Source organism: Lutra lutra, chromosome 1 (assembly GCF_902655055.1).
Source record: "Lutra lutra chromosome 1, mLutLut1.2, whole genome shotgun sequence".
Lineage (NCBI taxonomy): Eukaryota > Metazoa > Chordata > Mammalia > Carnivora > Mustelidae > Lutra > Lutra lutra.
In genome coordinates, this window is record NC_062278.1 from 73,575,723 (window position 1) to 73,599,963 (window position 24,241).

General features: G+C 38.2%; 1 protein-coding gene and 1 pseudogene across 2 annotated transcripts in view; both read right to left on the reverse strand.

Moving 5' to 3' along the window:
- PLSCR4 (phospholipid scramblase 4) overlaps positions 1–24,241 on the reverse strand; it is a 148,390-nt gene that overhangs the window by 117,384 nt on the left and 6,765 nt on the right. The window contains exon 2 of one of the 2 annotated variants that reach the window (XM_047727213.1): positions 4,394–4,628. The exons of the other annotated variant lie outside the window; for it this stretch is intronic. The gene's annotated coding sequence lies outside the window, so the exon portion shown is untranslated. The remainder of the gene's footprint in view (positions 1–4,393; positions 4,629–24,241) is intronic. 2 annotated transcript variants of the gene reach the window in all.
- Positions 1–24,241, reverse strand: part of LOC125098410 (phospholipid scramblase 4-like) — a 50,540-nt pseudogene that overhangs the window by 19,569 nt on the left and 6,730 nt on the right.

Sequence of the window (24,241 nt, forward strand, 5' to 3'; positions counted from 1 at the left end):
GTCCAACAAGAAGATCTAACAATTTTAAATATCTATGCCCCTAACGTGGGAGCAGCCCACTATATAAACCAATTAATAACAAAATCAAAGAAACACATCGACAATAATACAATAATAGTAGGGGATTTTAACACTCCCCTCACTGAAATGGACAGATCATCCAGGCAAAAGATCAACAAGGAAATAAAGGCCTTAAATGACACACTGGACCAGATGGACATCACAGATATATTCAGAACATTTCATCCCAAAGCAACAGAATACACATTCTTCTCCAGTGCACATGGAACATTCTCAGAATAGATCACATCCTGGATCATAAATCAGGTCTCAACCGGTAATAAAAGATTGGGATCATTCCATGCATATTTTCAGACCACAATGCTCTGAAGCTAGAACTCAAACACAAGAGGAAATTTGGAAAGAACCCAAATACATGGAGACTAAACAGCATCCTTCTAAGAATGAAGGGTCAACCAGGAAATTAAAGAAGAATTGAAAAAATTCATGGAAACAAATGATAATGAAAACACAACGGTTCAAAATCTGTGGGACACAACAAAGGCAGTCCTGAGAGGAAAATATATAGCAGTACAAGCCTTTCTCAAGAAATAAGAAAGATCTCAAGTACACAACCTAACCCTACACCTAAAGGAGCTGGAGAAAGAACAAGAAAGAAACCCTAAACCCAGCAGGAGAAGAGAAATCATAAAGATCAGAGCAGAAATCAATGAAATAGAAACCAAAAAAAAAACAATAGAGCAAATCAACAAAACTAGTTCTTTGAAACTAGTTCTTTGAAACTGGTTCTTGAAAGAATTAATAAGATTGATAAACCACTGGCCAGACTTATCAAAAAGAAAAGAGAAAGGACCCAAATAAATAAAATCATGAATGAAAGAGGAGAGATCACAACGAACACCAAAGAAATACAGACAATTATAAGAACATACTATGAGCAACTCTACGCCAACAAATTTGACAATCTGGAAGAAATGGATGCATTCCTAGAGACATATAAACTACCACAACTGAACCAGGAAGAAACAGAAAACCTGAACAGACCCAGACCCATAATCAGTAAGGAGATTGAAACAGTCATCAAAAATCTCCAAACAAAAAAAAGCCCGGGGCCAAATGGCTTCCCAGGGAAATTGTACCAAACATTTAAAGAAGAACTAATTCCTATTCTCCTGAAACTGTTCCAAAAAATAGAAATGGAAGGAAAACTTCCAAACTCATTTTATGAGGCCAGCATCACCTTGATCCCAAAACCAGACAAGGATCCCATCAAAAAAGAGAACTACAGACCGATATCCTTGATGAACACAGATGCAAAAATTCTCACCAAAATACTAGCCAATATGATTCAACAGTACATTAAAAGGATTATTCACCACGACCAAGTGGGATTTATTCCAGGGCTGCAAGGTTGGTTCAACATCCACAAATCAATCCATGTGATACAACACATTAATAAAAGAAAGAACAAGAACCATAAGTACTCTCAATAGATGCTGAAAAAGCATTTGACAAAGTACAGCATCCCTTCCTGATCAAAACTCTTCAAAATGTAGGGATAGAGGGCACATACCTCAATATTATCAAAGCCATCTATGAAAAACCCACTGCAAATATCATCCATCCTCAATGGAGAAAAACTGAAAGCTTTTCCGCTAAGGTCAGGAACACGGCAGGGATGTCCGTTATCACCACTGCTATTCAACATAGTACTAGAAGTCCTAGCCTCAGCAATCAGACAACAAAAGGAAATTAAAGGCATCCAAATCGGCAAAGAAGAAGTCAAACTATCACTCTTCACAGATGATATGATACTATACATGGAAAACCCAAAAGACTCCACTCCAAAACTGCTAGAACTTGTGCAGGAATTCAGTAAAGTGTCAGGATATAAAATCAATGCCCAGAAATCAGTTGCATTTCTCTACACCAACAACAAGACAGAAGAAAGAGAAATTAAGGAGTCTATCCCATTTACAATTGCACCCAAAACTAAAAGATAACTAGGAATAAACCTAACCAAAGAGACTAAGAATCTATACTCAGAAAACTATAAAGTACTCATGAAAGAAATTGAGGAAGACACAAAGAAATGGAAAAACGTTCCATGCTCCTGGATTGGAAGAACAAATATTATGAAAATGTCTATGCTACCTAAAGCAATCTACACATTTAATGCAATTCCTATCAAAATACCATCCATTTTTTTCAAAGAAATGGAACAAATAATCCTAAAATTTATATGGAACCAGAAAAGACCTCGAATTGCCAAAGGAATATTGAAAAAGAAAGCCAAAGTTGGTGGCATCACAATTCCAGACTTCAAGCTCTATTACAAAGCTGTCATCATCAAGACAGCATGGTACTGGCACAAAAACAAACACATAGATCAATGGAACAGAATAGAGAGCCCAGAAATGGACCCTCAACTCTATGGTCAACTCATCTTTGACAAAGCAGGAAAGAATGTCCAATGGAACAAAGACAGCCTCTTCAATAAATGGTGTTGGGAAAATTGGATAGCCACATGCAGAAAAATGAAATTGGATCATTTCCTTACACCACACACGAAAATAGACTCAAAATGGATGAAGGACCTCAATGTGAGAAAGGAATCCATCAAAATCCTTGAGGAGAACACAGGCAGCAACCTCTTCGACCTCAGCCGCAGCAACATCTTCCTAGGAACTTCGCCAAAAGCAAGGGAAGCAAGGGCAAAAATGAACTATTGGGATTTCATCAAGATCAAAAGCTTTTGCACAGCAAAGGAAACAGTTAACAAAACCAAAAGACAACTGACAGAATGGGAGAAGATATTTGCAAATGACATATCAGATAAAGGGCTAGTGTCCAAAATCTATAAAGAACTTAGCAAACTCAACACCCAAAGAACAAATAATCCAATCAAGAAATGGGCAGAGGACATGAACAGACATTTCTGCAAAGAAGACATCCAGATGGCCAACAGACACATGAAAAAGTGCTCCATATCACTTGGCATCAGGGAAATACAAATCAAAACCACCATGAGATATCACCTCACACCAGTCAGAATGGCTAAAATTAACAAGTCAGGAAATGACAGATGCTGGCGAGGATGCGGAGAAAGGGGAACCCTCCTACACTGTTGGTGGGAATGCAAGCTGGTGCAACCACTCTGGAAAACAGCATGGAGGTTCCTCAAAATGTTGAAAATAGAACTACCCTATGACCCAGCAATTGCACTGCTGGGTATTTACCCTAAAGATACAAACGTAGTGATCCGAAGGGGCACGTGCACCTGAATGTTTATAGCAGCAATGTCTACAATAGCCAAACTATGGAAAGAACCTAGATGTCCATCAACAGACGAACGGATAAAGAAGATGTGGTATATATACACAATGGAATACTATGCAGCCATCAAAAGAAATGAAATCTTGCCATTTGTGACGACGTGGATGGAACTAGAGGGTATCATGCTTAGCGAAATAAGTCACTCGGAGAGAGACAACTATCATATGATCTCCCTGATATGAGGGAGAGGAGATGCAACATGGGGGGTTAAGGGGGTAGGAGAAGAGTAAATGAAACAAGATGGAATTGGGAGGGAGACAAACAATAAGTGACTCTCAATCTCACAAAACAAGCTGAGGGTTGATGGGGGGAGGGGATTCGGGTGAGGGGGGTGGGGTTATGGACATTGGGGAGGCTATGTGCTATGGTAAGTGCTGTGAAGTGTGTGGACCTGGCGATTCACAGACCTGTACCCCTGGGGATAAAAATATATGTTTATAATAAATAAAAAATTAAGAAAAAAATAAATTCTTTAATGCTCTAATATATTTATACATATTTATATATGTAATACATATTATTAATAGTGATATATGTAATAAGTTTCATGATTTTTTGGTCTCCAGTTACATTTCATTCATATTTTTATTAATTCAACAAATACTTACTGAGCATTTTTTATATATCAGGCACTAACATGGAAGTTGAAAATATAGTAATAAACCAGAAAACCAGATGCCCATCATGCTGGAGATTTTATTTTAGAGGCATGAGATTAAAAACACATTAACAAATATTTAAGATTAAATCTACATTCTACAGTTATACAGAAAACAAAGTAAAAATTTGAGGAAAGACATGGATGGGGTCCCAGGAGGTTCAGGGAAAGCCTCTCTTGGGGGTAAACTTTGAGCTCTTTGAACCAGGAGAAGAGGCACTATACTATAGATGTTTGAAGCAATTTCTAGGACAACAGGCAATAAGTGCAAAGGCCCTGAGATGGCACTGAGCTTGGGATACTCAAGTGTGAGAAAGAGGTCAGATGTGACTGGAACCCAAGGACCGAAGAGATGGAGACAAGTTGATCATATCTAAAGACCGAGGCAAAATGTTTGGGATTTGCTGTAATTGCCGCTGGGCAGTCTTTGGAGGACTTGAATCAGTGGGGAGATGAGAGCTGATTTATACTTTCTCTTGAGGGGGCACAAGTGGAAGTACACAGTGAGGATGGGATGGCAGCCATAATCCCAGTGAGACTGTGGCTGGCTTAGACCAGGGAGGTCCCCCTGGAGAGGTCCGGGTGTGTTCAGGAGCAGAAGATACAGGAGCTGCTGATGGACCAAGAGAAAGAGAGGAGTCAAGGATGAGGGTCGGGTTTTTAGGCCAGTGTACTGGAGTTGATGATAGTGCTAGAGAGGAAGATGGGGGGAAAAGGTAGGGACTGGGGAGGGTGGGAATCAAAAGCTCAAAATAGGCATGTTTCGTTTAAGAAGAGACCAAAAGAAGACAAATAATTAACAGAAAATATTGTTTGTGTTTGTGTGTATTTATTAATTTTCTATTATGAACGATGTCTTTTCATCTTAAAAACATAAACTTTCCTGGCTGGGAAAGACTACCCCTCAGGGCTAGCCAGTTCTTAGAAATAGCAAAGAGCTCTGACCAGAGCATGCCTTTGATATGCAAACTAACTGCTCCAGAGCCCTACACCCGAGGGATAATTTCCTTTATCTGGGAAAGGAAATTTCCCTTTGTCGGGGCTCTACACCCCAGGAGATAATTTCCTTTGCCTTAATCTTCCCCTGGCCAGGTACCAGGTAACTAGGAGCTATTTCTATGGCCTAGAAGCATGTCACAATTATTCAAACCAGCCAATCCTCAGTGGTTTGCCCTGCCTTGCCTTCATCCCTCCACCATGCCCCCCCAAACCTCAATAAAGACCATGATCTAAGAACTCTTTTAACTTCTGCTTCTTCCTGATCAAAATGTGGTATTCCTCCTGTAGCCCTTTTGTGCCATGCCTCTCATTTCTAGGGGAACTGTCTCATTGCTTTTCTTTCAAAGGAATTAACCTTTCTATGTTGTCAGTCATCTTTATAAATTAAGACTGGCATCAACCTTTTGCTGATGAAGGGTCCTGCCTTGCTGTTGACCTCTGCTAACTGATTAGGGTGCCTGTTGCTGAAGGTTGGAGTGGCTGTGGCAATTTCTTAAGATAATGAAGTTTGACCTGTCAATTGACTCTTCCTTTCACAAATGATTTCTCTATATCATATGATGCTGTTTGGTAGCATTTTACACACAGTAGAATTTCTTTCAAAATTATAGTCAATTCTCTCAAATCCTGCCACTGCTTTATCAACTAAGTTATATATATATATACATATATATGTATATATATATATATTTTTTTTTTTTAAGTTCACTTATTTTTAGTAATCTCTACACCCAATGTGGGGCTTGAACTCATGATCCTGAGATCAAGAGTTACATGTTCTACCAACTGAGCCAGTACCCTACGTGATATTTTAAATCCTTTGTCATCTCAGCAGTCTTCATAGTATCTTCACCAGGAGGAGATTCTATCTTAAGGAACAAGTTTCTTTGCTTATCCGTAAGAAGCAACTCCTCACCTGTTAAAATTTTATCATGAGATTGCAGCAATTCACATATAATATTAAAAAAGTTTAAATATTATGAGAATTACCAAAATATGGCACAGAGACATAAAGTGAGCAAATACCGAAAAATGGCAAAAGTAGACTTGTTCAACATAGGACTGCCAAAAATCTTCAATTTGTCAAAAAAAAAAAGCAGTATCTGCAAAGCACAATAAAATGAAGTATGTCTATATATGATCCTGTTCTTCAAAAAAAATTTAAGAACAAAGCACAAAACATATTTATATGTGAACATTATGAGAATAACTCAGGGTAGGAAACTAGAAGTTGAGACGAAATTTTTAAGGGGGTTATGGATTTAATTGATACCATTAGGCAGGGAAAAAATGAGGTTATCAATTAAAAAAAGGAATTATAGTTATTTCCAGATTTCTGAGGGTGATGACAAATAATGAGGACAGTATCAACCAAGACTATATTTTAGTGAATGGATATCAAGGGTCAGGTAAAGGGCCAAGCAATTTGCATATTATAACTAATTATAATAGCATGTGTCTAAGATACAAACTATTATCCCAACTTTACAGATGAGAAAACAGGCTTAGAGAAATAAAGCAACTTAACTATATGCTTATTAAATGATCAAGCCCATGAAAGTCACTTATTTCTAAATCCAAAGCCCATGTTCTTTCCACTAGGCCATCCCGTTGATCAGAATCTAAAGTGTGGTCATTTGTCTTGTTCATGTGCAGTAGAAAGCCACTCATGCAAGGTTGGTGAAGGGAGCATTAGAAGAGAATGTGAGGGATCATTATGAATATTGAGCTGACCCAAGAATATTGTTGTAAGATAAGCCAGTATACAGATTCCCAGCCCAAATGTTTGTCTACTAAGTGTAGGGCAAAGAGACCAACTACAGTTCTAGGCTCAGATCATCTCCACAATGTCCGTTAAGCCTGAGTTACTAGTACAATGTCTCAAGAGGTATAAAAATATTCTAGAGCCCAACAAAAAAACTGGTGTGTGCAACTGTTGGCCAGCTAAAGGAGTTCAGGAAATCGGTCCTACCCTCCAAGGATAAGAATCCCTGGTATTTAGAAAAACATTGATACCTTTCTAGAACCTTCAATCCCAGGCAACTATAGGTACATACTTTTGAGCGACTCTGGTACATGTACACAGAGGACATACACAAGAATGTTCTTGACACCACTATTCATATGAAGGAAAACTAAAAACATTTTTATTATCCATCAGTGGTAGATGAAATAAATCTTGGTATAATCATATAACAGTATACTGTAGTGGAAACAAATCAGAACCATATCCATCATCAGAGATGAATCTCAAAATACAATATTGAGCAAAAAAAATAAGTCACTGGGGGTACCTGGGTAGCTCAGTCGGTTGAACATCTGACTCTTGGTTTCAGCTCACATCATGATCTCATGGGTCCTGAGGTTGAGCCCCATGTTGGGCTCCTCACTCAGCAGTGACTCTTCTGCTTGAAAATTCTCTCCCTCTCCCCTTTTCCCCACTCATGCTTGCATGCTTTCTCTAAAATAAATATGTAAATTTTAAAAAAGAGTCATTGAAGAATATGGTATGATTTTATTTTTATGTTCAAAGGCAGGAAAACTAAATACTTTCTTTCAGATATATACATGAAAATAAAACTCTGAAGAAAAACTAGGGAATTAATAACACAATATCTAGTCAGTGGTTACGTGTGGAGGAAAAAGGGACTCTAATTTCCTGCTAACATTCTAATGACTAAGGACAGGGAAGATGGGTTTTTATTCTTTAAATGATATGTATATGTTTAAACTCATGTTTTCGGACGTATGACATTACTTTACATTGAACAAGACCTTTTGACAGCTACATGTTGAGAGTACTGTTTTACTGACTAAAGGTTTGATGTTACTTTCTAGATTAAGTCTCAGAATTTCAAACTGTTAAGAACTCATAATGAAATTTACTAGAACAATTTATTAGGGCCTATTTCTATCTATCTATCCATCCGTACATCCAGTAACTCGCCATTATTTTAATGACTGGTGAATTTAGATAAAAATACATATCTGAAATTTTCTCAAAATAAATATTAAGAAAAAATGCAGAATTTTGGACTCTCTTAGGTAGCATCTCTAGGGAAAAGCCCAGAAATGTGTGTTTTTAATAAGAGACCCATGTGAGTCTTATAATCAGGCATGTTTTATAGTGATAAAGAAAATTAGTTCTCATAAATTAACAGTCCTCAATTATATCAGTCAGAAATTAGAATTTAAATCTGATTCAAATGAAAAATCAATCTATAAAGATGTTTTAAAAAGCAGTTAGTATCAATGAATTTAATAAAGTGAAATACAGCTGCACACTGCCTCATATGCTGCAAATGTTCTTAGTTTGTTTAACTTCCCTCTCCTTTGAGATGCTAATTTTTTCCCTACCACCCAGTATCCTCCATTCTTTCTTTACAATATTATTTTCCTTTACAATCTAGGAGTTTGTATATTTCTCTAATTATAACAACATGTCTCTACTTCGTTAGCATGTATTATGAGGCAGAATAATTTCCAGTTGGTATAAGCATGGATATTGTTAACATAATTGTTCCTTAACATTCAGTGGATTGTTTTCTGATTTCCCTATTATTTAGCAAGCATAAAAAGTGCCATAGGTTGAAAAGAGGTGGAGGAGCTAAGATGGTGGAGTAGCAGAAGGACCTTAGGCCTGCCTCATCCCTCAAGCACAGCTAGATAAATGACAAATCACTCTGAATACCCAAGAAATCAATACAAGGTCTAACCAAACTGCACAACTAGAGGAAGAGAAGAGGCCACACTGTGGAAGGTAGGAGGTGCAGAGACATGGTCTGGGGGAAAGAACAGATTGTGTGTGCAGTGGAGGGGAGGGAGCCTTGATCAGAGAGAGAGAGAGACAGAGAGAGAAGTGCACAGGGAATCCTAAAGCCAGTGACTGGGAAACTGAGAGGGGCTGACTTTTATGAGTATTTGCAACCAGCAGGATTCAAAGACTGGATTTTTAGAGGTCTGCTGGTATGGATCCCTGAGAGCACTCTAGTGCTCCTATGGAGAAGGAGGGCAGATAGCCCAGAGGCAAATAACCCCTGGGAATGCACTGGGAGAGACAAAATAGTCCTCCTTCTTGGAGGGCATCTGGGAGAGGTGGTATTGCCTCTCCTGGAACAAAAGAGCTACCAGGCACCATATCCCTCTCCCACACCTCAGCATAGGCACAAAGAACCTTGCCGAGGGTGGCTAATGTGGACACCTGCTCTTTGCTGTGCTTTACTCCAAACTCCATGCCCCTGTGCTTTGGTGTGATTGCCCTTCTGGGACAACATGCATCAATCCCAACATGGGGACACTCTCTTCCAGAGAACCAACACAGGTCCCCAAAGTTTGGAGTTTTAAAACTCAGCCAGCCTGCTTGGGATAGGACACAGGTGCACTACACTGTTGGGTGGGTACACAGCCCAGACACTGACATGGTGAATGTAGTGATCTGAGAGTCCTCTGGACACATGAGGGGGAGATTGTTCACTCTTCTGGGAGGGCTTGCCAGACAGTAGCAGGTGGGAACTCTCCTCTCCAGTCTCCAGGGACTAGGTAGTACCAAACATCTTAGTAAAGAATGAATGGATCACCCAGGAAATTAAAGAAGAAATTAAAAAAAATACATGGAAGTAAATGAAAATGAAAACATGGCAGTCCAAAACCTTTGGGATGCAGCAAAAGCAGTCAAAAGAGGGAAGTATATAGCAATACAGGCCTACCTTAAAAAGCAACAAAAATTTCAAATATGCAACCTAACCTTACACCTAAAGGAGCTAGAAGAAGAATAACAAATGAAGCCTAAAGCCAGCAGAAGGGAAACAATAAACATTAGGGCAGAAATAAATTATATAAAAACAAACAAACAACCCAGTAGAACAGATCAGTAAAACCAGGAGCTAGTTCTTTGAAAAAAATTAATAAAATTGATAAGCCCTTAGCCAGACTTATCCAAAAGAAAAGAGAAATGACCCAAATAAATAAAATCATGACAAAGGGGAGATCACAACCAACACCACAGAAATACAAACAATTATAAGAGAATATTATGAAAAACTACATGCCAACAATCAGGAAGATGGTTTCACAATGATCTAGGCAGTCTGAAAAAGATGGATAAATTCCTAGAAACATATAAAACTACTAAAATTGAAATAAGAAGAAATAGAAAACTTGAGCAGACCAATAACCAGCAAAGAAATTGAATCAGAAATCAAAACTGTCCCAATAAACAAAAGTCCAGGGCCAGATGGTTTCTCAGCAGAATTCTACCAAACAGTTAAAGATTAGTTAATATCTATTCTTCTGAAACATTTCCAAAAAATAGAAATGGAAGGAGAGCTTCTAAATTCATTCCATGAGGTCAGCATTACCTTGATTCCAAAACCAAACAACTGCTCCCCTCCCAAAAAAAGAGAATTATGGACCAATACCCTTGATGAACATGGATGCAAAAATTCTCAACAAAATACTAGCAAATAAATCCAATAGTACATTAAAAGAATCATTCACCATGATCAAGTAGGATTTACTCCTGGGTTGCAAGGATGGTTCAATATTCATAAATCAATCAACAGCAATAACATTAATAAAAGAAAGGATAAGAACCATATGATCCTCTTAATAGATGCAGAAAAAGCACTTGACAAAGTCCAGCATCAATTTGTTAAAACCAACAAAGCGGGGCACCTGGGTGGCTCAGTGGATTAAAGCATCTGCCTTCGGCTCAGGTCATGATCTCAGGGTCCTGGGATCGAGCCCCGCACCGGGCTCTCTGCTCAGCGGGGAGCCTGCTTCCCCCGACTCCCACTTCTCTCTGCCTGCCTCTCTTGTCTACTTGTGATCTTTGTCTGTCAAATAAATAAATAAAATCTTTAAAAAAAAAAAAACAACAAAGCAGGTATAGAGGGAACAACCCTCAACAAAGTAGGTATAGAGGGAACATACCTCAACATCATAAAGGCCAGATATGAAAGACCCACAGCTAATATCAACCTCAATGGGGAAAAACTGAGAGCTTGTCCTCTATGGTCAGGAACAAAACAGGGAAGTCCACACTCACCACTGCTATTTAACATAGTACTGGTAGTCCTAGCCTCAGTAATCAAACAACAAAAAGAAATAAAAGGCATCCGAATCAGCAAGGAAGAACTCAAACTTCCAGTCTTCACAGATGACATGATATTCTATGTAGAAAACCCAAAAGACTCTAACAAAAAATTGCTAGAACCGACCCACAAAATCAGTAAAGTCACAGGACACAAAATCAACATAAAGAAATTTCTTACATTTCTAAACAACAATAATGAAGCAGTAGAAAGAAAAATCAAGGAATCAATCCCATTTACAATTGCACCAAAACCCATAAGATACCCAGGAATAAGCCTAATCACACAGGTAAAAAAGCTGCACTCTGAAAACTAAAGAATACTTATGAAAGCAATTGAAAATGACATAAAGAAATGGAAAAACATCCCATGCTCATAGATTGGAAGAATAAATATTGTTAAAATGTCTATACTACCCAAAACAATCTATGCACTTAATGTAATTCCTATTAAAATACCAACAGTATTTTTCACAGAGCTGGAACATAAAATCCTAAAATTTGTATGGAGCCAGAGAAGACTCTGTATAGCCAAAGCAGTCTTGAAAAAGAAAAGCAAAGCTGGAGGCATCACAATTCCAGACTTCAAATTATATTACAAAGCTGTATGGATCAAGACAGTATGGTACTGGAACAAAAACAGACACATGGACCAATGGAACAGAATAGAGAACCCAGAAATGAACCCTCATCTCTATGGTCAACTAATCTCCAACAAAGCAGGAAAGAATATCCAAGGGGAAAAAGAATGCCTCTTCAAAAACTGATGTTGGGAAAAGAGGATAGCCACATGCAGAAGAATGAAACTGATCCACTTCTTTACACCATACACAAAAATAAATTCAAAATGTATGAAAGACCTAAGTGTGAGTTAGGAAAACATCAAGAGGCAGTAACCTCTTCGACATTGGCTGCAGCAACTTCTTACTAGATACATCTCCTGAAGCAAGGAAAATAAAAGCAAAAATGAACTACTAGGATTTCATCAAGATAAAAAGCTTCTGCACAGCAAAGGAAGCAATCAAGGAAACTAAAAGGCAACCTTTGGAATGGGAGAAGACATTTGCAAATTGCATATCTTTGTATTTAAAATTTATAAAGAACTTACCAAACTCAGCACCCAAAAACAAATAATCCAGTTAAGAAATGGGCAGAAGACATAAATAGACATTTTCCCAAAAAAAGATATCCAGATGACTGACAGACATGAAAAGATGCTCAACATCACTGGTCATAAAGGAAATACAAACCAAAACTATAATGAGATATCACCTACACCCATAAGAATGAATAAAATTAACACAGGAAACAAAAGATGTTGATGAGGATGCAGAGAAAGGGGAACACTCTTATGCTATTGGTGGGAATGCAAACTGGTACAACCACTCTGAAAAACAGTATGGAGGTTCCTCAAAAAGTTAAAAATAGAACACCCTATGATCCAGCAATTGCACTACTAAGTATTTACCCTAAGAATACAAAAATACTGATTTGAAGGGATACATGCACCCTGGTGGTTATAGCTTCATTATCAACAATAGCCAAATAATGGAAAAAGCCCAAATGTCCATTGACTGATGAATGGATAAAGAAAATGGTGATGGTGGTGATGCGTGTGTGTGGTGGAATATTATTCAGCCATAAAAATGAACTCTTGCCATTTGCAATGACATGGATAGACCCAGAGAGTATTATGCTAAGTGAAATAAGTCACAGAAAGACAAATATCATATAATTTCATTCATATGTGGAATTTAAGAAATAAAGTAGATGAACATGGGGGAGAAAAAGAGAGAGGCAAACCATAAAACAGACTCATAATTATAGAAAACAAACTGAGGGTTGCAGGAAGAGAGATAGGCAGGGGGGAAAGGGCTAAATGGGTGATGGGTATTAATGAGGACACTTGTGATGAGCACTGGGGTTCTATGTAAGTTATGAATCACTAAATTCTACTCCTGAAACTAATGTTACACTACATTAATCTTTAATAAAATGTGCCATAGGTTGCAAAGAGACTGGATTGGGCTTTATGTGAGATGGAATTCAGATTAGAAAACTAAACTAAGCTCTATTTCATAATGTGTTAGCTTTATATGGTCCCCAAAGATCTTCATTGCAGAGGTCTTTTGCATTTTTAGGGCTTAAACTGCGTACAGGCAAATCTAAGCTAACTGGTACCTAATAAATACGGAAAGGAGATATGGGCTGCAGAGTATGAGGTTGGTGAAGCCATGGTCTGCCTCTTTGCAAGGCAGCCCCGACACCATAAATTGCATTACACAGCAAGAGAGCATTTACATGGGACATCCCTGGCTGCTTCCAATCTTGCAGCTGTGCTGTATCTTGTTCTTCAACTCCACTCCTATAAACAGTGACATGCTAGCAAAGCTCAGTGAAACCAGACTCTAGAGCCACACCATGGGCATCTAAAACATCAATTACAAAACCAGAAGAATGGCCAGATCTTTGCAACTGTGTATGTACTAGACAGTATCCTATCCTCTAGGCAGAGAAGCCACTGGACATGTGGAACCTTGCAGTTCTCGAGGCGTAAGGCTTGGAAACCTGCACACGCCATCTAAAACCCTGTCTCCAGGGCTTTCAGCTGTGAGAGGGGAGAAAAGAAAGCAGAGTGTCACTGTCTGGACAATTCCTTCTGATTCTTATCGGGGACAGGAGAAATCATTTCATCAAATCTTTTGCAGCTATTAAAATCCCTCATCTTGGGATGGCTGAGTGGCTCAGTTGGGTAAACATCTGCCTTTGGCTCAGGTCATGATCCCAGGGCCTTGGGATCAAGCCCCACATTGGGCTCTGCTCAGCAGGGAGGCTGCTTCTCCCTCTCCCTCTGCGTGCTGCTCCCCGTGCTTGTGGTCTCTCGCTCTCTTTGACAAATAAATAAAATCTTTAAAAAAATATAAAATCACAATAAATCCCTCATCTCCTCTATGGGTTTAACTTGCAACTATTAGACGATGTTATCCTTTGTAAAGTGGATGGGTTATGTGGAGTAGGAGAGAAGAGTTGGTGGCTGAGAAGCAGCTGGTGGCCCATTTCAGATGAGATCAGGCGCGTTCAGGGTGGTATGGCCGTAGACTGGTGGCCCATTTCAGACCGCATGGACAGTGGTCCAGAGGATGGGTTCAAATTCCAGAGATGTCCTTAACGGGGTTGAACCAGGTGACTTCATTGTTCTTGGGTTATCCTATATAACATGAGTGTGATCTTGGTTGGATCCACCTGACAGAACTCCTGCTGTGAAGACGAAAACTATACCACTTGGAAAGCACTGAAAATGGTGCCTGGTGTAGACCATGCCTTCAGTAAATTTTCATTGTTATTATTATTTCAAAAGATAAAATACACAAACTAATGAAGAGACCAAGAATAAATATCTAGATTCAAGTATAATATTAAAAAAGCTGTCAGCCTTTCAGCCATTTAACATGTATTCCTGAGCACCCATGCCTACGATTTTAGGCTGTGCTTCCAGCTGACATCACTAACTTCTTCCTCCACTGTTGACGATTCCTGCAGGTAACATTTCATGAACAATGTCTATACTCTGCTTAATGCTGGAGTGGACTAGAAATGGAGACACTGCTGAGCGGGCCTTTACTTCTAGCTACATGAAAGACAAAGTGAGACAGAGTCCAGCTTAAGTGTCTGCAGCGTTTGCTTTTAGCTTGGTATAGTTTCATCATGTCATATCATTCAGATTTATTTAGCAATAGACTTAAAAGAGCAAGTAATGCAGTGTTAAGACCATCTGAAAATTAGGAAAATATAATATATTATAAAAAATATAATATCCATTAAATTATTAACATAAATATTCAGGTCTTTTTTTTTTGCAATCCTACTATATAAAATATGGAGTATTTTTACTCTGTTACTATAGTGCTGTATGGTATAAAATGAGATACTATTTATAAAATTATGTTTGTTTATTTGAGACCCCTGATAACGCTCTTAGCAAATAGGAACAATACTTTTGAAGTGTTCAGATTTCATAAACCTTATATTTCACAACAGGGAAAAAGGCTGGGTTCATCCAAGTAAATGTGCTAATAATCCTAAGAAAATATGCTGTGCTTAACAATGAATCATTTATTAGTCTTTGCAGTAAAAGACTAATATGTTATTTTTCTATATCCATAAAAGTCTATTCCACTTTAGTTGTTACAGGTAAATTAGATGTTAGTTCACAACTTTGGTAGGTTCCCCAGTGGAATCTGAAACCAGTCTCCCTAGAGAGATAACAGAGGAGACTGACAGAGAAGCAGACCACTCCCGGTTGGTAGGTGGCAAGTTTAACAAGGGGACTTACATACAAGGCTTGTCTTGGGCAGCTGTAGGCTATGAGTAGATCTCCATAATAGCCACCAGAATCTTAAAGTTTATACAGAGGCCTTACCTGGGCTGTGACATACAACATCTGTAAGGTTTCAACACCATATTACTATCTCAAGCCTATGTCCTTGGGCATCTTTCAGCCTGGTGAGGGCAAGTAGAGTGCATATTCCAAGGACAGGGGAGAAGATGGAGCTATAATTGTTGGGGTCCAGCTCATAGGTCAGTTGGTGATCACAGGCTCTCGATGACCTCTTCCAACATGAGCATGCTGAAAATTTTAGAAGATCATTATAACATGCACACACAATAACACATTCTTTTTTTATTATCAAAATCATGTTATTTTTAGAAAATAAAGAAATGCAAAAAGTCATAAAAAGGAAAAGAGTTACATTTTTGTTCTTAGTTTCCCAAAATAACCATCCTTAAAATGTTAGCATAATCCATTTGTGTGTGTGTGAATTTCTGTGTGAATGTATGAGGAATGAGTTATAATATATATTACAATAAAATTAAGATCCAGTATATTATAGTCATACATTAATGAATACAGTTTGGATATAACAAATATTTTTTTAAACCACAATTTTAGTGACTACAAAGCTATCTATTATTGGTTGTGCCTACCTAATTCAAACTATTTTATTATCATTGTTTTAATTTTTTTGGCATTATGATTAATACTATAAAATATACTTTTACATGAGTGTCTGCATGTACAAATGGTTAGTGTCTATTGCCTTAGTACAACATAATTTATGTTAAGGTTTTGGGTCGACAAAGTTTTCACAGTTTGGGATCATTTTGCCTAGACATTTTCTTTCTAATAACGGTCCTTCTGTTTAAGCCCAAATCACATATGAATGACCATCTTGGCACTAAATATTATTTTCCTTTATTCACTCCCTATTTATTACATGGAAACTATGGCTATTATTTTATGATACCATTATATAAAATAATTCTCTTCTAGTACTGAAAATATTAGTTATGCACTGCTTAGAACAGAATAGTTAATTTATAATGGCTTAATAAGTTTTAAAAAATTAAATGCAGAAATGTTGCAGAATAGCAGATATATGTACTGTATGTAATTTTAACCTCACATTCTAAAAGATCTGATCTTGTAAGACACTTTAAATCATCTCTTGCTAGCTTAAAACTATATAACTTTTTATTAATTTCTTCAAATGAGGCAAGATAAACACAAAAAGAAATATAATAGGTCCCTAGGCAAGCAGTCTCCCCAACTGGAAGTTTAAAATAACAAATGCAATGTATTTCCATTGAGTTTGCTTATGGATTCTGTACTGAACATTAATGTAGTTGAGTTACTAGCATCCTATAAGATAATAATCAAAAGTAAAGTACATTTTCCAGTATAGGTGCAGTGAAATTGTTAATAAGAAAAAATTTAAATCAGATTTGATAGGGGTATCCGGATATACGGACTCTGCTCCTTCCCAATTTTATACATTGATGGTGTAACTGGATCCTTGTGGTGAATTCCCCAAACTTACTATGTGTTCTATAGTTTACCTTCTTTTTTGAATATTTCTTAAGTTCACTTCGGTGTATAGAGAAGGCTAAGGTGCCTGCGATATATAAGAACTGATTATTATTTTTATGGCCAGCCAGTATAGCAACTCAGAATTTGGTCGCTTCATTGACCCTCTTTACCTTTAAATTGTCGCTTCCCCAACATCTTCCTAGACAATCTAGAAATACTGATCCATTTCACTTTGTGAAAAGTTCTATAGAACAGAACAGGGGTGGAAACTGTAGCACAGAGGAGTTTAAGAGCATTTCTCCAGGGTTGCACAGCTAGCGAGAAGTACTGGCAGGATTAGAGCCCAGGCAGTTTAGTTCCTGCCAAGCCACAGCTCTACATGTCTCATCTGCTGCAGCCTATACTTCTTAATCCTCTTCACCTATGTTTTACCATCCCCCTGGCTAGAAGTGGGATTTCTGGATCATATGGTAGTTCTATTTTTTAATTTTTTGAGGAGATTCCACACTGCCTTATTGGTGACTGAAACAATTTCTATTCTCAACAGTGCACAAACCTTCCCTTTTCTTCACATCCTTGTCACCTACTTGTTATTTCTGATCTTTTCAGTAACAGCCATTCTGACAGGTGTGAATATCTCATTGTGATTTTGATTTGCATTTTCCAGGTGGTTAGTGATGCTGTTCGTCTTTTCATGGGCCAGTTGGCTGTCTGTATGTCTTCTCCAGAAAAATGTCTCTTCACATCCTCTGACCATTTTTAGTCAGATTTTTTTTTTCATCTTGAATTACAGGAGGTCTTTATATATTTTGGCTGTTAGCGCCTTATCAGATATATCATTGCAAATATCTTCTACCATTCAATAGGCTGTCTTTTCATTTTGTTGATGGTTTTCTCAACTGTGCAAAAGTTTTTCAGTTTTAGTCCCATCTGTTTATTTTAGCTTTTGTTGTCCTTGTCTGCTGAGACAGATGCAAAAGTATCATTAAGACTGATGTCAAAAAGTTTATTGCCTGTTTTCTTCTAGCACTTGTATGACTTCAGGTCTTACATTTAAGTATTTAATCAATTTTTAAGTTTATTTTTATGTATTATAAGGAAGTGGTCCATTCCCTCTACCCACTTTGTTGAGAGTTTTTCATCATAAATCGGTGTTTTTCTCCCATTTGTCAAATGATTTTTCTCCATCTATTAAGATAATCATGATTTTCACCCTTCATCTTGTTAATGTGTTATATCGCATTGATTTGCAACCATCCTCACATCCTTGGAATAAATACCACTTGATAATAGTATATGGTCCCTTTAATATATTTTGAATTGGGATTGCCAACATTTTGTTAAGGATTTTTGCCCCTATGTTCATCAGAGATGTTGGCCTATGATTTTTTTTTTCTTTTCTTTTCTTTCTTCTTTCTTTCTCCTTGTGTGGGTCTGTATTGTTACCAGCTTCCTTCTTAGAGCTGCTTTTGCTGCATTCCATGAATTTTGGAGCATAGTGTCTTCATTTTCATTTGTTAATATGTTTTTCATTTCACTTTTTATTTTTTCAATGACCCAGTGGTTGTTGAGCAAGCACATGGTATAGCCTCCCCATCTGTGTTTTTTTTCCAGTTTTCTTCTTAAAATTTATTTCTAATTTCATACCATCATGGTTGGGAAAAATGCTGGATACAATTTCAATCTTCTTAAGTTTATTTAGATTGTCTTGTAGCCTAACATTATCTATCTTGAAAAATGATCCATGTGCCCTTGAGAAGAAAGTGTATTCTGCTTTTTTTAGTTGGAATGTTCTGTATATATCTGGTTAAATCCATCTGGTCTAATGTGCCATTTAAGGCCAATGTTTCTTTATTACTTTTCTGGCTTATATATCCACTGATATGGATAGTGGGGTGTTAAGGTCCCCTACTATTATTGTTTTACTGTGAGCCCCCCCCAGTCTGTTAATACTTGCTTTACATATTTAGGTGCCTCTACGTTGTGTGCATAAATATGTACAAGTGTTATATCTTCTTGTTAGATTGATTCCCTTATCATTATGTAATGCTTTTGTCTCTTTACAGCCTTTGTTTTGGAGTTCTATTTTGTATGATGTATTGCTACCCCAGCTTTCTTTTCACTTCCATTTACATGGAATATCTTTTTCTATTGCTTCACTCTCAGTTTGTGTGTCTTTAGAGCTGAAATGAGTCTCTTTTGGACAGCATATAGATGGGTCTAGCTATTTTATCCATTCAGCCATCCTATATCTTTTGATTGGAGATTTTAGTCCATTTATATTTAAAGTAATTGTTGATGGGTATGTTTTTATTGCCATTTTGTTCATTTCTTTTTTCCTGGTTGCTTTTGTAGTTCTTCTCTGTTCTCTTGCTCTCTTCCCTTGTGATTTGAGGATATTCTTTAGTATTATGTTTCAATTCCTTTCTATTTTTTTGTGTATCTATTATAGGGTTTGGTTTGTGTTTACCATGAGGTTCATCTATATCTAGCTAGGTATGCAGTCTGTTTTAAGTTGGTGGTTGCTGAAGTTTGAATGCTTTCTAAAAACACTACCTTTTTACTCAACTCCTGTTTTATGTTTTGGATGTCATATTTTACATCTTTTGTGTATCCCTTAACTAATTATTGCAAATATAGTTGATTTTACTACTTTTTATCTTTTAACTTTCATGCCAGATTAGCAAGTGATTGACCCACTACTTTTACTATATTACTTTACCAGTGAGATTTTTTCTTTCATTTTTTTTTTCTAGTATTGGTCTTTTCTTTATGTTTAAAGAAATTCGTCTAATATTCTTAGTAAGCTGGTTTAGTGGTATTGAACACCTTTATCTTTTGCTTGTCTGGCAAAATTCTTTATCTCCCCTTCAATAGCGAATGATAACCTTATCAGGTATTCTTGGTTGCCATTTTTTCCTTTTAGCACCTTGAATGTATCATGCCACTCCCTTCTGGTCTATAAAGTTTATGCTGAATGACCATAATCTATGGAACCTTCCATTACATATAACCATTTGCTTCTGGCTTGTTGCTTTTAAGATGTTCTCTTTAGTTTTTGACATTTTAATTACAATGTACCTTAGTTTGGATACTTTTGGGTTCATCTTCTTTAGGAGTATATATACTTCCTCAACCTGGATGTCTGTTTTCTTCCCCAGGTTGGAAAAGTTTTCAGCTATTATTTCTTCAAATAAGTTTTCTTCTCCATTCTCTCTCTCTTTTCCTTCTGGAACTCCTGCAATGCAAATGTTGGTATGCTGGATGTTGTCCTGGAGGTCTTTTAAACTAGTTAATTTTTCTTTTACATTTATAATTACTTCATTCCATACTGAAATATATATAACATAAGCATGATGAAAACCAAATTTCACTATAAGCATTTTTATGTGGAGATGAGTATGCATACTCACTTTAAGTTCCACCTTCTATTTCCTGAAATTCCAATATATAACACTCATGCAAGCACACTGAGATAAAGAATAAATATCTGAAGACTGAAGTTTTTTACCTATAGAAATATGATCAATCAGATTCATACTTCCATTTGCCACTAGAATATTTAGAGATCTACTAACCAACTATCCTCATTTTCTTTCCTTTCTTTTTTTAAAAGACTTTATTTATTTGAGAGAGAGAGAGTGAGAGTGAAAGCATGAGCTGGAGGGAGGGGCAGAAGGAGAGAGAGAAGCAGACTCCCCACTGAGCAGGAAGCCCGACCTGGATCTCAATTCCAGGATTATGGGATCATGACCTGAGCAGAATGTAGATACTTAACCAACTAAGCCACCCAAGGACCCTCATCCTCATTTTCTTAAATTCTTCTTCTTTTTTTTTTTTTTTCTATTCAGTGTGGGTCATTTCCACTATTGAGTCTTTCACATATGTTCTATATCCTCTAATCTACTGTTTATTCTCTCATGTATTTTTCATTTCTGTTATTGTATGCTTCGGTTCTGATTGGTACTTTTTTATACTTTCTCTTTATTGAAGTTTCTTAGTGTGTTTATATATTTTTCTCTTGAATTTGGTAAGCATATTTATGACCATTACTTTGAAGACTTTATTGGGTAGACTTCTTATCTCCCTTTCATTTAGCTCTTTTTCTGTGGGTTTTGTCTTGTTCTTTTGTTATTTCTCTATTTCTTCATTTTGCCTGGCTCTTTGTCTTTCTTTATATGTATTAGATAGTTACATCTTTGGTATACCTTCCAGTCTTATTGGAGCGGCCTTATGTAGGAGATGTCCAGTGGTGCTCAGAAGCACAATTCCCTCTGGCAACCAGAGCCAGGTGTTCAGAGATGTCCCCTCTGGGGGCTGCATGCTCCCTCCTGTTGGGGCAGGACTGTGACTACTGCTAGCATGCTGCTATATGGGCTGGTTTGCAGCCCAGCTGGCTGCAAGGCCTGACCATTAGAGCTGTTGGCCCATTGGTAGGTGGGTTTATCATCATGATGGCTATTATGCCCAGTCAAGGTGCAGGGCTGTACAGGGCTCTTAGTGGGGAATGCATCCTGGCACAGGCAGTGTAGAGAGAGCATTCCAAAAGAGCACCCACAAGCACCAGGATCAGCTACTGAATGAGATAGTAGAAATGGCTACTATGAATGTCAGTCCCTGTGGAGAGGCCCAGATGCCTCTTGCCTTTCTGGCAGGTGCTCCAAGATTAGCAAGTGAGTTCCTTTACTATGTGCTTTTTGATCTGGTCTTTTTGTGATGGATACCAAATTAAGTGAGTCTGTGTCTGAGACCTTTAAGAGAAGATTTACCTTTCCCTACAGTTCTGTAGTTTTTCTGGATGTATTCCCTATTACTTTTCAAAGCCAGGTGTTTTAAGGGCTCATCTTTCCTGTGCAGAATCTAAGAGTTCAGATCCTGAAGTGTGAATCTCTTGCTCTTCAGAAAGAAGTTCTGTACCTTTGTGATTCCTTCTGACCATAAAAGGCCACCCTTGTGTTGTGTTTTTTTTTCCTTATCAAGAATATATCTCGGGGCACCTGGGTGGCTCAGTGGGTTAAAGCCTCTGCCTTCGGCTCAGGTCATGGTCCCAGGGTCCTGGGATCAAGCCCCGAGTCGGGCTCCCTGCTCAGCGGGGAGTCTGCTTCCTCCTCTCTCTCTCTCTCTCTGCCTGCCTCTCTGCCTACTTGTAATCTGTCAAACAAACAAATAAAAAATTAAAAAAAAAGAATATATCTGCTTCTTCTACCCATCTCAGTGCTATTCTTGGTTGTAGAGGCTCTGTTCATCCAGTTTTTAGGTCCCCTGCTGAGGGAATTATTCCATATAAATTTGTAGATTTGGTGTGTCTGTGAGAAGTGAGCTCAGGATCTTCTTCTTTTTTTCTTTTTTCTTTTAAAGATGTTATTTATTTATTTGACAGAAAGTGACAGGTAAGACAAGCGGGGTAAGTGGGAGAGGGAGAAGCAGGCTTCCCACTGAGCAGGGAGCCCCAAGTGGGGCTTGATCCTAGAACCCTGGGATCATCACCTGAGCCAAAGGCAGACACTTAATGGCTGCACCATCCAGGCACCCTGAGCTCAAGATCTTCTTATACCACCATCTCACACTGGTGTTTGGATTATTTCATTTATTTTTTGCTTAGGAAAAATTCTGTGAGTTATAAACAGCCAATTCAAGTGTGACATTGCCATATTAAAAATATTATCTCTAGATATAGGGGAGTCAAGATGGCAGAGAAGTAGCAGGCTGAGACTACTTCAGGTAGCGGGAGATCAGCTAGATAGCTTATCTAAAGATTACAAACACCTACAAATCCAACGGGAGATCGAAGAGAAGAAGAACAGCAACTCTAGAAACAGAAAATCAACCACTCTCTGAAAGGTAGGACTGGTGGAGAAGTGAATCCAAAGCTACGGGAAGATAGACCGCGGGGGGAGGGGCCGGCTCCCGGCGAGCGGCGGAGCAACGGAGCACAAAATCGGGACTTTTAAAAGTCTGTTCCGCTGAGGGACATCGCTCCAAAGGCTTAACTGGGGTGAAGCCCAGGCGGGGTCAGCGCGGCCTCAGGTCCCACAGGGTCACAGAAGGATCGGGGGAGTCTGAGTGTCACAGAGCTTACTGGTATTAGAACAGGGAAGCCGGCTACAGAGACAGAGCCGAGGAGTGAGCTCTAAACTCGGGGTTACCTTGAACCGGTTGCAGGCTTGGTCAGCTCAGAGCGCTGCCGGAGGCCAGGGTGATGGGAGTCATTGGGCGCTGTTCTCTGAGGGCGCACTGAGGAGTGGGGCCCCGGGCTCTCGGCTCCTCCGGGCCAGAGACCGGGAGGCCGCCATCTTCACTTCCGTCCTCTGGAACTCTACGGAAAGCGCTCAGGGAACAATAGCTCCCGAAAGCAAACCCAGCAAACCCGAGCGGATTACTCAGCCCGGCCCCGGGTAAGGGCGGTGCAACTCTGCCTGGGGCAAAGACACTTGAGAATCACTACAACAGTCCCTTCCCCCAGAAGATCAACGAGAAACCCAGCCAGGACCAAGTTCACCTACCAAGGAGTGCAGTTTCAATACCAAGGAGAGCATCAGAATTCCAGAGGACAAGAAAGCAAAGCATGGAACTCATGGCTTTCTCCACATGATTCTTTAGCCTTGCAGTTAATTTAATTTTTTTTTCTCTTTTTCAATTTTTTTCTCTTCTTCTGCTAAATTTTTTAAACTTTTACCGTTTTCTTTTTTAACATGTTTTAACTAGTTTATCTAATATATATATATTTTTTTCCTTTTTATACTTTTTCTTTATTGGTTTTCTTTTTTTAATTTTTTTTTCTTTCTTTCTGAACCTCTTTTTACCCCCTTTCTCCCCCCCTTACGATTTGGGATCTCTTCTGATTTGGCTAAAGCATATTTTCCTGGGGTTGTTGCCACCCTTTTAGTATTTTACTTGCTCCTTCATATACTCTTATCTGGACAAAATGACAAGGTGGAAAAAATCACCACACAAAAAAAAAAAAAAACAAGAGGCAGTACCAAAGGCTAGAGACCTAATCAATACAGACATTGGTAATATGTCAGATCCAGAGTTCAGAATGACGATTCTCAAGGTTCTAGCTGGGCTCAAAAAAGGCATGGAAGATATTAGAGAAACCATCTCGGGAGATATAAAAGTCCTTTCTGGAGAAATAAAAGAACTAAAATCTAACCAAGTTGAAATAAAAAAAGCTATTAATGAGGTGCAATCAAAAATGGAGGCTCTCACTGCCAGGATAAATGAGGCAGAAGAAAGAATTAGCGATATAGAAGACCAAATGACAGAG